This window comes from Myripristis murdjan, chromosome 12, assembly GCF_902150065.1.
Source record: "Myripristis murdjan chromosome 12, fMyrMur1.1, whole genome shotgun sequence".
NCBI lineage: Eukaryota > Metazoa > Chordata > Actinopteri > Holocentriformes > Holocentridae > Myripristis > Myripristis murdjan.
Genome location: NC_043991.1, coordinates 24,273,676 through 24,285,688, shown reverse-complemented (window position 1 = coordinate 24,285,688; position 12,013 = coordinate 24,273,676). Strand labels below are relative to the sequence as shown.

The 12,013-nt window shown below is 41.5% G+C and overlaps 1 protein-coding gene across 3 annotated transcripts in view; it reads left to right on the top strand.

Annotated features, from left to right (window-relative positions):
- Positions 1-702: 702 nt before the first annotated feature.
- ctif (CBP80/20-dependent translation initiation factor) overlaps positions 703-12,013 on the top strand; it is an 83,024-nt gene continuing 71,713 nt past the window's right edge. For all 3 annotated transcript variants that reach the window (XM_030065125.1, XM_030065127.1, XM_030065124.1), the window contains exon 1: positions 703-822. The gene's annotated coding sequence lies outside the window, so the exon portion shown is untranslated. The remainder of the gene's footprint in view (positions 823-12,013) is intronic.

Sequence of the window (12,013 nt, the reverse complement as noted above, 5' to 3'; positions counted from 1 at the left end):
AGCCTAATGTAATGTTATGTAATATTTTTCAGTACATCACTGCATATATAATAATGTTGTCATTCGTACATAGTTTCTCATCAAACCAGTTCCTAGTGAGTGACAATAACCTATTCCTTATTTTATTATGGGGGGCTTGTGGGACCCTGTCAATGATCCAGACCACTCTTGAGGAAGGACTGCTTTAAGCTACTGCCCCTACACAATTACATGGCAAAATGTAAAACCACAATGTGCACTAGGCCTGCTTACATTAACAAAACAAAACAAAACAAAACAAAACAAAACAAAACAAAAAAGCAGAGTGGTAGAACAGACTCCTGTTCCCCTATACTTTCAAAGCCCTGCTTCTGATTATATATTCTGGTGTGGGCGTACATCCTAAAGAAATAAAAACAACATAACTTTCATTGTAGCCTATTTAAACAAAGGAAATCTTGAACAACAAACTAAAAATCTGTCTTTATAGTTCATATATTGCAATTTATATCACAAGTGCAACCATCAGGAAAATGTCAGTACGATTATCTGTCAGTGTTGTGCCCCTCACCACCAAACAGCTGAGAGCACGATGTGGACAGCTCCTCTCAGCTTCCTGTACGGAGAACTCCACTTCCCACAATGCCTCAGTGTGAGTGCACGTGTCACTGCTGCCAGCAAACCGGACCGGACGTCACATTCCTGCATTCCCTCTGTCTGGGACGAAGGAGTTACCAGATAATCCTCTCCCCCCTTTCTTCCCCGAGAAATACACCCATGACACGGCGGATTTGATCTCAGGAGGTGATCTCACGTTCACCGGGAGTCAGAATCTCACTTTGGGTGAGGATTTAGCTCATTTTCGCCCTGTGAAGCTGTTTGTTGTTCAGTGTTGTAGCCGTTGTAAACGGATAACAGTTCCATACGATGCGCTGGATTTGGTGTGAGTTGTCGGTGTGAGTGACCTCGCTGTGGCTCAGACACTTATTCTTTGACCGCGGCAGGCAGACCTGTTGATATGTTATTGCCGTCAGAGGACGGGCTTCAGTCTGCTCACTGCCGTTTCCTAGCCGGCGGTTTACTGGTCAACTTCACACCACAGCCAGCGTTAGCCGGCTAAGTTTAGCCGCAGAGCTTGCGTCACCTTTGTTACCAGCGGTACGCGGGGAGACACACCGGGGTGTGGAAACAGCAGGCCGCCGGATACAGATGTGGCGAGATGTGGCTTTGCTTGTTTTTCTAGGGAACATCTGTGGCGCAGTCCTGCGATAATACTGTCACGCACGTCCTGACGCCGGCTGCACCTCTTGGGTAACGGATACGTAGCATCCCAGCTAGCATGGGCGTGGTTACGTTAGTATCAAAGTGAAAAGTTACACTATATGGTTGAAGCGTTATATGCGGCTCATACCATAGATACAACGTCGGCTCGCCATCCTCTATGTTGTGTGCCCTTGCAGGCCATAGAAGCAGCTTGCTGGTGCATGACAGCGTGTCGTGCAAGGCTTGCTGTAAATCAGCAGCCTGTCTCAGCCACTGACCCGACAACAAAGAGATAGCTTATCGCAGCAGCCTGTGCCCATTCCAAAAACAGATTGAATGCACTGAAAATAAACAGAAATTCTGCTCTCGGATCTTACGTAGGATGCCAAAAAGTCACCTGCCACAACTTGTGACAAAGACATGTGTTGTTACCGGTTAATTACTGCACCTTATGAGACCACAGGTGCATAACAAACTCTCACCCATACAGTTTCACTTATCATGATATTGTAGGTTAGCAATAAAACGGCTAGGCTATGCAGAGACTAGCACCGGCTGCTGTGTTTGGTTATTCTTACATCATGGAGGCCCCCGAGGTGCAGCTCCAGGTTGCTCGTGACATTCCTGGGATTCTTGTTGTTCAGACACAGATTAGATCGGAGTGACTCAAAAGAGGTATGTGTGCGTGCTGCTACAGGTCACTTTAGTTCTCATGGTGAGGGTAACAAACGTAGCTTGATATGAGACAGTCCGATACAGAAAAGCTAGCTTCATTTAAGCACGACTGGGCAACTGTGATGTTTTTGTCTTGAGAGAATGAGGCAGAAAGCTGTGATGTTGGAGTAAAATTGCATATAAAGCATAATCGGTCATTTTTCCCAAATACCACTGACTGATAGATGTATTACAGATGTATATCTCCACATACATCTCATACATACATATGATCCGCTTTCAATTAGCTTACAGGACTGTCTGTATTGCCTCACCTAGAGGCGTATGCTGATTTGTTTGCCAAGTTGGTGGCAAGTCAGGTTCAGCCAGTGTCTCATCCTGTACTCTGTTATTGTCATTGGGAAGAGACATCTCGGTGTGCGCCTGGCAACTTTACTTAGACTGAGACTGATCAAGACATGTTTTATGGCCCTGTGACATTATGTGAACATGCGCCAAAATATACAGACTTACAAGATTAAATACTCCAAATGCTGATTTGATTCATCAAAATAATGTCAATATACAGAATGCAATCCTTGACCACAGACTAGTTGTCAGTTTAGATGGATCATAGTATTTATCGACCAAAGCTATGTGAGATATGGCACATCACATACATTTGAGTCTGAAGTTATGACTGTTTACATGCCAGTGTTTGAACTTGGGACTACGTTTCCAGAACTGCTGGAACAGGCCTCCAGCTATTGACACTTGCTAGCACTGAATGGATTTCACCATTAATAGAAGTAAAAAACCTTGCTGTGTGGCAGAAATTTTCACTATAGCATATTAAGGTACTGACACTCCTATGGACACTGTAAATGGACAAAACTGAATTTTGTGGTATACAGCCATGTTGCTGTTGCATTCTGGGGTTACCTGGACAGTGGCATGAGATATGTGGCACTCAAAATAAATCTAGCATGCACATTCGGGATTTCTGGAGCTGATTATAATTGCTGATTTGAACTGATGGATCACTTATTGAAATGATGTATTTTATCCAGTCTTTATTATCAAGGAGGGCACATTATGGAAAAAGTGCACAGCAAACAAATAGTAAATTTCCAAAGTGGCACTACATTAAACAGATTGGTGTTCTGACTGCTATAACCTAGCTGGCCTATCCATCTGTAAATAACTCATAAGTTTTATCCAAACTGTCATTAGAGTAATTAATTTGTGTGTGCTTGACTGAGGTGCTTACTCACCTATTGCAGCAGGAGCATGAAAAAACTTTTCACTGCAGCAGCATAGGCCCTGCCTTATTTTCAGTATGTTAAACCAGTTCAAATTTATTATCATAAGCTGTGAATTTTAAAACAAACATCAACACTGCACATATTACAACAGAGTTGAAAAACTGAGTTGCTACATGGATGACAATGGGCCTACAGCTTTGCTTGCTGCAATAAACTGGCTCATACTTTTTACAGCACACACTCGACCACTCTCCTGATCCTGCTGCTCAGTCTTTTCTGTTTTTAATTTGATCAGCAGTTGTCATGGTGAAACTGATAGCCATTATGATGATTGGCTGGTTAGTACACCCTTTGCATTTTAAAAATCTTCCCTCGCTACATTATATAATATACATTCACACTATCATGCAAATCAAGGCTCCCGTGCTGTGTGTGTATGCCACTTTGCACAGAAGAGTGTTTAACCATTTCAGCACTGTTGCACAGTGGCAAGGAGATATATGAGGTGAAATAATAGAAGTATCTAGATATCTACCTGCCCATACGCACTCAGATAATGTCTTTGTGACAAACCAAGTAGTTCTATCTGAAGACTGACATTTAGCTGTGTGAATGTTGTTGGGTGTGGTCTCTGTATTACTTTATGGAATTGGAATCAGAAACACATATAATAGTTAAATTTACTCCATTTTGAACTGGCAGCTGTCTCAAAGGTCAGCACATGGTGGGTTCAAAGGTCAACAAATGAGTGCAGGACTGGAGCCAGCAGAAATTATGTCTCCATTTACCACATTGGCTAAGGACCACACGATAATGTTCCTTAATCATAAAATTCATTTTGGATTTACTTGGACAGCAGCAATCATTCAACTCTTGACAGTTGAATACCAAAAACCTAACTGTCATTACACTTACAGCAAAGCAGCTTATTGCCTCAAGTGTATATCTATCATAGACATGGCCTGAAATACAAGCGTACTATAAACCTGTGCAGATGTAGAAATGTATTATTTTGTAGTGTAATCACACCAGTGAACTGCAGTGCTAGTACAACTGTAAGGAGTGCCCACTTCTGCACTGATTTGATGGCAGATGTTGGGCCACCAAGCAGGAAACATGGACTGAAATGCAGAATTTGATCATGAAAACGGAATTGACTGTAAAATGTGGAATATCACAGAATTTGCCAAAATGTCGATTCAACTGATAAAAAATTAGGGTTCCCCCTGCCATTGTCCTCTGTGTCTGTGTTTCACCAAGGGCTGGGTTCAGCCCCTCTTCCACACACACACACACACACACACACACACACAAGCAGTGCGCTAGCAAGACAAAGTCAGCAGTGCAACTATATTGGCACATTTAGAACTATTGAAGCACTTTCTTTGATTAAAAAAAAGTGCAATTTTGTGTTTCCTCCTGACAGCTTGTGCTCAAATTGAACAGAATTTGGAAAAATTAAAAAGAAAACAGAATTCTGGGGAAAAAAACAGAATCTGCAAAAAATTAATATGGATTTTCTAGGTCCCTACACATGGAGTCATTGGGGTCATGAACCCTCGACTCTGAGGTCAGTGAGAGAAAATGAGACAGCAATGCTGATTATCAATTAAAAGTATTGATGCCAGACTTTATGTGACCAGAGTTGATGTAGATAGGTCTTATCACCGTGTCCCATTAAAGCAAATGCAAAGAAATGGGCTGCTCTTTAGGGCCATGATGATCTATTATGTTGACCGTACGCATGCAGTGTGTTGTAGAATGTGGAGGAGGAGGCAACAGCCGTGTGCTATTGAGAGTGAGAGTAGCCCACAGAAAACTGGAACACCCTGACTAAGGCTGCGTAGCTGAAATCAAACCTCACTGCAGTGGGAAGTGCTGTTCATTATATTGCCTAGCGTATGAATTAATGAATGGGAATGAAGAATGACTACAGAGAGAGGGAGAAAGAGAGAGAGAGAGAGCACATGGGTCATCATTCAGGAAAACATACCAGTGCTAAGGAGAGAGAGAGAGATTAGCTGGAGGCGTAAATATGAGTTTATTATAGGGCTATAACCTTAGACTAGTTGACTAGTTCACAGAGTGTTTAGTAAGTGGAACTGGACGAAGGTGCATTAAAACCTTATGAAATTTTTACAATGCTTGGGCCACGAAAGGATTATCACAATACAGTTAATGCGTTGTGGTACATGAAGTATTGCAATTGGATATATTGTGATATATCACAATTATTAAAAATCTAAATATGACTTGGCAACCATGGTTGAGTTGGACCGCCACTGCAGCCTGTGGGGAACATTTGTCTTTTTGGAACTGAAGGCTCTGACCCATGATGGCTCAAGATAGTATACTCTAATGTGGTTGTGGTAAAAAGAGCCACTGAATAAACTACAGCCTGAATTCTGTCATCCAGAAAAGCTTCCCACACTTCTGTGCATGCACATCAAAGAATAAACTAAATGAACTCGTAACCCCTTGTTTGTCCAGTTAGCTCGCCAAATACACAACAGTGGTTCAAGGCCATTACCTGGCATTAACACACATGTGCATTTCAATCAGTCTGTTACTCAGTTTGGGACATACAGTAGTATTGGCTGGCCCGACAAAAATGTTTACATAAAATGGCGATTAGAAATGAAATCATTCAAGTGCCAAAATTATACTTCAAAATAAGAAGCAAGAAGTGAATCATCGTTTGAACTCAAAGCCATTATTTTGTTGTACTAAATGTAGAACACAGTAACACTTAAAAGTGTAGGAGTGCTCATCTTGTACCAGCTTCAGTGACAGCTCCCTCACGTCACAGCCTCCTTGTGATGAGGAAAAACTGATCCTAGATTAGCACTCCTCCACATAGGGACTGCTCAAACTGACCACCATGTGTCACATTTAACAGGCTAACCAACCCTGACGCTGACTCAGATTTTCTCTACAGACTTAACAGTACTATAAGAACAGTATCTTCTCAACCAAACAAATAGATATAGATATGACAGACTGTCGGTGCAGCAGAGCATGTTTAACTTGTAACTGTATCAACATTGCATCACAGAAGAAAATATTGCAATTTGATGCTGTATTGATTTTTTTTTTCCCTCTCGCTCCTATAATCATGATGTCACTCTTGAGGTCTTTCTGTTGCTGACCTTTTGTTGCACAGTCACTTGTTTTGTCATCATCTCGTGTGTTCCTCCCATAACCAGGGCAGGCCACCTTTGTTGCCATGCTTTTCTCTTTTGTTGTGTGTGAGCTTTGAGGCCTCAAAACTTCCACCTATGGTCCATACATGAAAAGCCTATGAGCCTTGTTTGTGTGCCAGGATTGTGTGTGTGTGTGTGTGCGTGTGTGTGCATGTGCAAATATGTGTATTCAGACAGAATAGAGTTGTTGGGCTACAGGGCTACAACACTTGCTCCATCCTCCCATTATGTCACATCAGGGCCATAGGGGGACAATGACACTATTGTCACTCTCCATACATACACGCATGCACACAAACACACACACCCTTGTACCTTCTATGTGCCCCATGGCTTCCCCATTCTTGTTGTGCAGTCTAGGTTATGCTGGTGTGTTCTTCTAGATTCAGGTCATGCTGCGCTCCATCACACCCACACCAGCTTGTTACAGTAAAAAAAGGAGGGGGGCATTACATGAAATAGGCAGTGTTATGTGTTATGCTATCAGTGTTATGACACTGTTTTAATAGAGTGATCTATGCAGCACTGTCTAGGCCTAGATGTTATTGCAAGGACTGCTCTACTGCTGTGGTAATAGTGCCTGAATCAGTCAGGGTGATGGCTGGATGACATGACACTACCATAGGTTAGTCAGGGAAGTAGTGACACTAGGCCTTTATGCTTCTTGAAAGATGTGACAAGCAAAGTTATTAATGTATAGCTTAATCTTCTATGTTAGGTTTAATTGTGCTAAGGAATAGGCTGATTGTCTCTTTGAGTAACAGCTAGCCAGCCAGCTACTTGCTGATTGAATGACCGGCTAACTGCTTGTTGCACTGTATTGTGGGAAGTGCTGGCAACAGATGGCATAGTACTAACTACTCATAAGGATCAATGCTGATGTATTATGCATATAAGATTCTAGTGGCTGGTAGCAACCTCCATTGATTAGAGCAATAAATGCAAAGGCATCCAACCAAAGAGGTATTTATTTACATCTTTATATCCACATTAATTGAATGCACCACTCAACATAATCAAACCTGTCTTCAGCAAAGATCAGAGCTCAATTATCTGTGGCCTTGTGGATGTATATGGTTATCATATTAACTCTAGTACTGTGAGTGAGTTTTACTTAGCTTTGCATGAACTGTATACAGAAATATTAAATACTTAAAATTAGCAACAAATAAATGTTAATAGATAATACCATTATGTTACCTCATTTGTTAGTTGACATGTTACCTGTGATGGGAAAGTTAACATTAATGCTGTGCAAGCACCAAATCAAAAATTCCTAGTGACATACAGTGTTGAAGTACAGGTAAAGATACCGCCAGACACAACATGTGAATCAGCACTGCTCAGAACATACAGGGAAATGAGAAGGTGTCTGAAGGTGAGCTGAGTGGACCCTTAGAGGTCAGAGTTCACCTGGGCCTTCCAGTAAGTGGCTGACAGTTTGCCTGATTTGCCATCTATAGCACTACAGGGCACTGGGACACTACAGCAGACTGAAGGGGTACGAGCAAGCCTTTCTTTCTTGCTTGCTTGCTTTCTTTGTTGCTTCATGCTGTCATTCTCATTATCTTGTGTGTCTGTTAGTGAGAAATAATAGACAAAAAATATTGAGCAAAAGGTCTATACAGGCATTTAATCAGTTGTCAGTATGCAGGCCTGAGGGATGTTTGTATAGGATTTGCATTAGTCAGCACCCTCCAGCTCATAAACACTCCAACATATATTAACCTATTTTATACACACTTGATCTTATCTGATTCTTTTTATGCTGCTTGAGTGCCCATTTTATATATTGTGCACACACATAGTGCATACATATCACCAAATACAGGTTTCCCATATAGGATGACCACTGCCAGGGGTCAAAAAAAAAATTAAAAAGTAAAGTACAAGGATGTTATTGATTGAGTGGTTCAGTTTTTTGCACAGTAACAAATCAGGAGCTTCCTGTTGTGGTGCAGAAGTATGGTTTCCTAAAGCCTGGTTGATGCCTCATGTGGAAATTGCAACAGACACACACGTGGTCAAAATGATGTAATCACAACAAAGAACAACCAGGAGCTTTGCCTACTTTCAATAGCTGGTGAGGTTACACACTTCCTGAAATTTGAAACAATGCGGAAGGCCTCGGTTACATAAACTGGACTCAGTGGAGGATTGGCTGAATGAAGAGGAACCAGAACCACAGGCTCGCTGCAGGGTTTTTCTGTTTATTTTCAGCTTATGTGGGAATTCAGATAACTGAATTTTCCTATAGCACCACTATAGCATTGTAGTTTTATTGTGTGCAGTAATTATGAGAAGCACAAGAAGCATTAAAGTCCAGATATATGGATAGCATGTGTTTTTAGTTATTTTTTTATTCAGTTACTCTTCAGTTTCAGAAGCATGTGAATTGCATTAATACATGCATGTACGCACACATACTGTACTTACACAGATTTTTGTGTCAGGCAAAAAGCTTGTAGCTACAAAAAGTTGACATTGCTTCACATAGCCATTATATAAACACACGCTTTCACTTGACTTTGGTGTCCGATGAATAGTTGCATCCACACACTGACATGCATCAGAAGAGGCTGTTCCAAATTACAGTATGATTGAACCTGCGTGTGGGTTTAGCTAGCCGCTCAGTAGCAGACCAGATTAGGCCATCAGCAGCTCTCACTGCATGGGGTGAGAACATTGGCTTGGACTCCCACTGAGGAGACCGGGTCCGATGTACTGCTCTGTTTGGGTTGGGAGGATTAAAGTTCTTGCTGTTTGGTTGTTATGTAACCCTATCAAAGCCAGCCAATCACGTCTGCTTGTCTGCGTGTTTTTTGTTTATGTGTAGCCACGTGTTTCTGTTATGCTCTGTCATGATGCATGAGTTTGTAGAGGTGTTGAGAAAATTATTAGAGCTCATCATAATGCTCTTCTGCTGCTTAAAGGTGGAGTGAGTAGTGTTTATTGGGTGCAGTTTGTAAACACAAAATTCGAAGTTGGCCCCTCCTCCTTCAGTGCCTGTCAGCGGGCGAAAGCCAACCCCAGATTCACCCTCGTTGCGGCGCGAGCTTTGTCTGTTTGGAGTTTGCCTCACTATATTTCCATTTTTCTTGCCACCATGTCCGCTGTTTTCATTGCTTCCTCTCTACTGGATGCCATGCTTACAGTCTGGCACACACCAACACACACTTCTAGTGGGACATAAGTGATGCTTCAGAGAGATTTTTGTATGAGTCTATACATAGATTTTTTGTTCCCACTCATTTCCTACTCATTCTGCCTTTAAGGGCTTTTTCAAATTGCAGTGACTGCTGTGGTGGTATAAGGACTTTAATTTCTCTGTAGACAACGGTAAACATATCTACTATGCTCTACATATGTTCCAGTCTCATGGAGAAAGTTCTGTCTTTGCGATCAGTGACTTTAAAATTTCTCCTAGGTCCTGGACAAAAGTAGTGTGTTCAGTACAAAGAGTGCAATGTCGCACCTAAAAATGTGTCCTCAACATTGCATCACCCCATGTCTCTGCTTGTTTGGTAAACATTGTGTCACAGAGGGTGGGGCAAAGTGCAACAGTTATGCGCTAGGTGAACATATAGGATATAGGCTAGCCTTGTTTACACCCTGCCCTTGAGTCAGTGTGCCCATATCAGCTGTGGTATGCATGCTTTTCACTCAGACTGTGCTCCAGACCACACCTCCACATAGTTGCGGGACACAAACAACGCAACACACATATCTTCTGTTATGGAAGCATGCACATAGCACCTGTGACTCAAAGAGAAGCTGGCTGAACAGCAAAACAGCTTAACCAACATTATGGATAATTGAAGAGAGAGCAATGCTGATGTTGCCGAGCAGCGTAGTAAACCTGTTGGTGTTTAACAAAATGCCCTTCCCTTATGCAGGAACCTGCTGCTCTGGTGTGAATGGCGTCCAGACGGGACACTCAGCCTGTGATGGGCTGGTGTGAATTGTCCCAGTGCAGGTTGCAGAGCAGAGAATGATACTAGGTACTAGTTGTTTGGCTGGTGTGTAAAAGGTATGAGCAAGGATGTCTATGGCGAGAGTTTGGTTCTTGTGGTAATAATGTCAGTAGTAATGATGTCTGACTTTGGAACTACTGATCCTCCACCTACAACTAAGAAGCGGCACATGGAAAACAAGCTGGTGCACAACTGTTCCCAGCACTGGATCAATATTGGCTCGGCATTCGTCCTTAGTGTAGTAGAGACCAAAGAAAATGATAGAACATACCTGCTAGAAGAACACTTTTCTCCAGATTTTCAACCAGAAATGAAATGAATGAATCGGTTGTTGAAAATAAGGGGGTAGTGTCTCATGAGAAGTATAAAAAACAAACAAACATACTGGTAAACCTGAGCACAAATTCAAAATTGTCAGTTTAAAAGCTAAGGTTTAAAAGCTGGATTTGGATATCATACTATCCTGATGTGCCATAATTCTTGTCTTTTCCTGGTTTTAGAGGCTGCGTTACAGTAAAGTGTTGTGATTTTCTGAACTTATCAGTTATTATATAGGTATTACTGATGATTATTTATCAAAAATCTCATTGTGTTTAGTTATAACATCCCCACAGTATCATCACAATATCAATCTCAGTGTCAAGATATGTGGTCAAAGATATAATTATATATTATATGTAATATCAACTTTGCATTGTTACACCAATAAGGTTCATGTTACACTGGAGACACAGATGTGGGTTACTGCCAGTTGGTTGCCAATACTTAGGCCTAACTTTTGTAGAATTGTTTTAGCTGATCTGTGGGTAAGTCGACATGCATGCTATTAATAACCAAAGCCGTTAAACCATCTGGTATCCAGTGTTTAAAAGGTGGCAGCAGTTTTCACAGAATGTGTTGCTGGAGTAGTGCTTTTTTTTTTTTTTCCCTTGTACATCTCCACTAAAGCAATCGGCTTTACCACCTCTCCACTACAGCTTTATTTTCCTTTTATTGTTTGTTTTATTGGGGGTGGGGAAAAATGAATCAACCGAAAGGTAAAATGTCATCAAAGAGTTGTCTCACACAATGGAGTGTGATCCAGGGCCATCCATGCCAGCAAATTAGACAGTAATCTTTTAAAATAATTGTTAATTCAATGGGTTATTTTGTGTGGCATGGCCATTCAGATGCATGAACAATAAATGAAACATCTCTTCGTGAGAAAAAGATCTTAATCTCTCTGTGTATCTTTACAGCTTCTGTGACTGGTATAGCAGAATCCATTTATTACTCTGGCAGTCCATGAGTATCAGGCCGATATATCAAATGTATGAAGTGTAGCAGCCTGGTTGCAGCCATGGGAATATGCTGTATGTTCTTTGGGTTATAGCCGTTTCTTCCTGTTTCTGCTCCCCGGCTGTGTCATGTGACCTTTCAAAGCCAGTATGTTGCTGTGTGCGATCATCCATTGAAGCTTGCCGTTCCTTAACCTCAAAGTAAGCAGTTCTGCAGGTCTTGGATTAGCTGCATCTGGCAGCAGGAGAACTGATCTATGATGACTAGTGAGATTCTATTTCCACAACATTAACTCATTAATGCTGAAATGTACATGCTAATGTGTTGAGTAAGCACTGCCCCACACATCCTTTTGGATGAAGGCTTTGCATTTGTGTTTTTAAATAGTCATATGTAA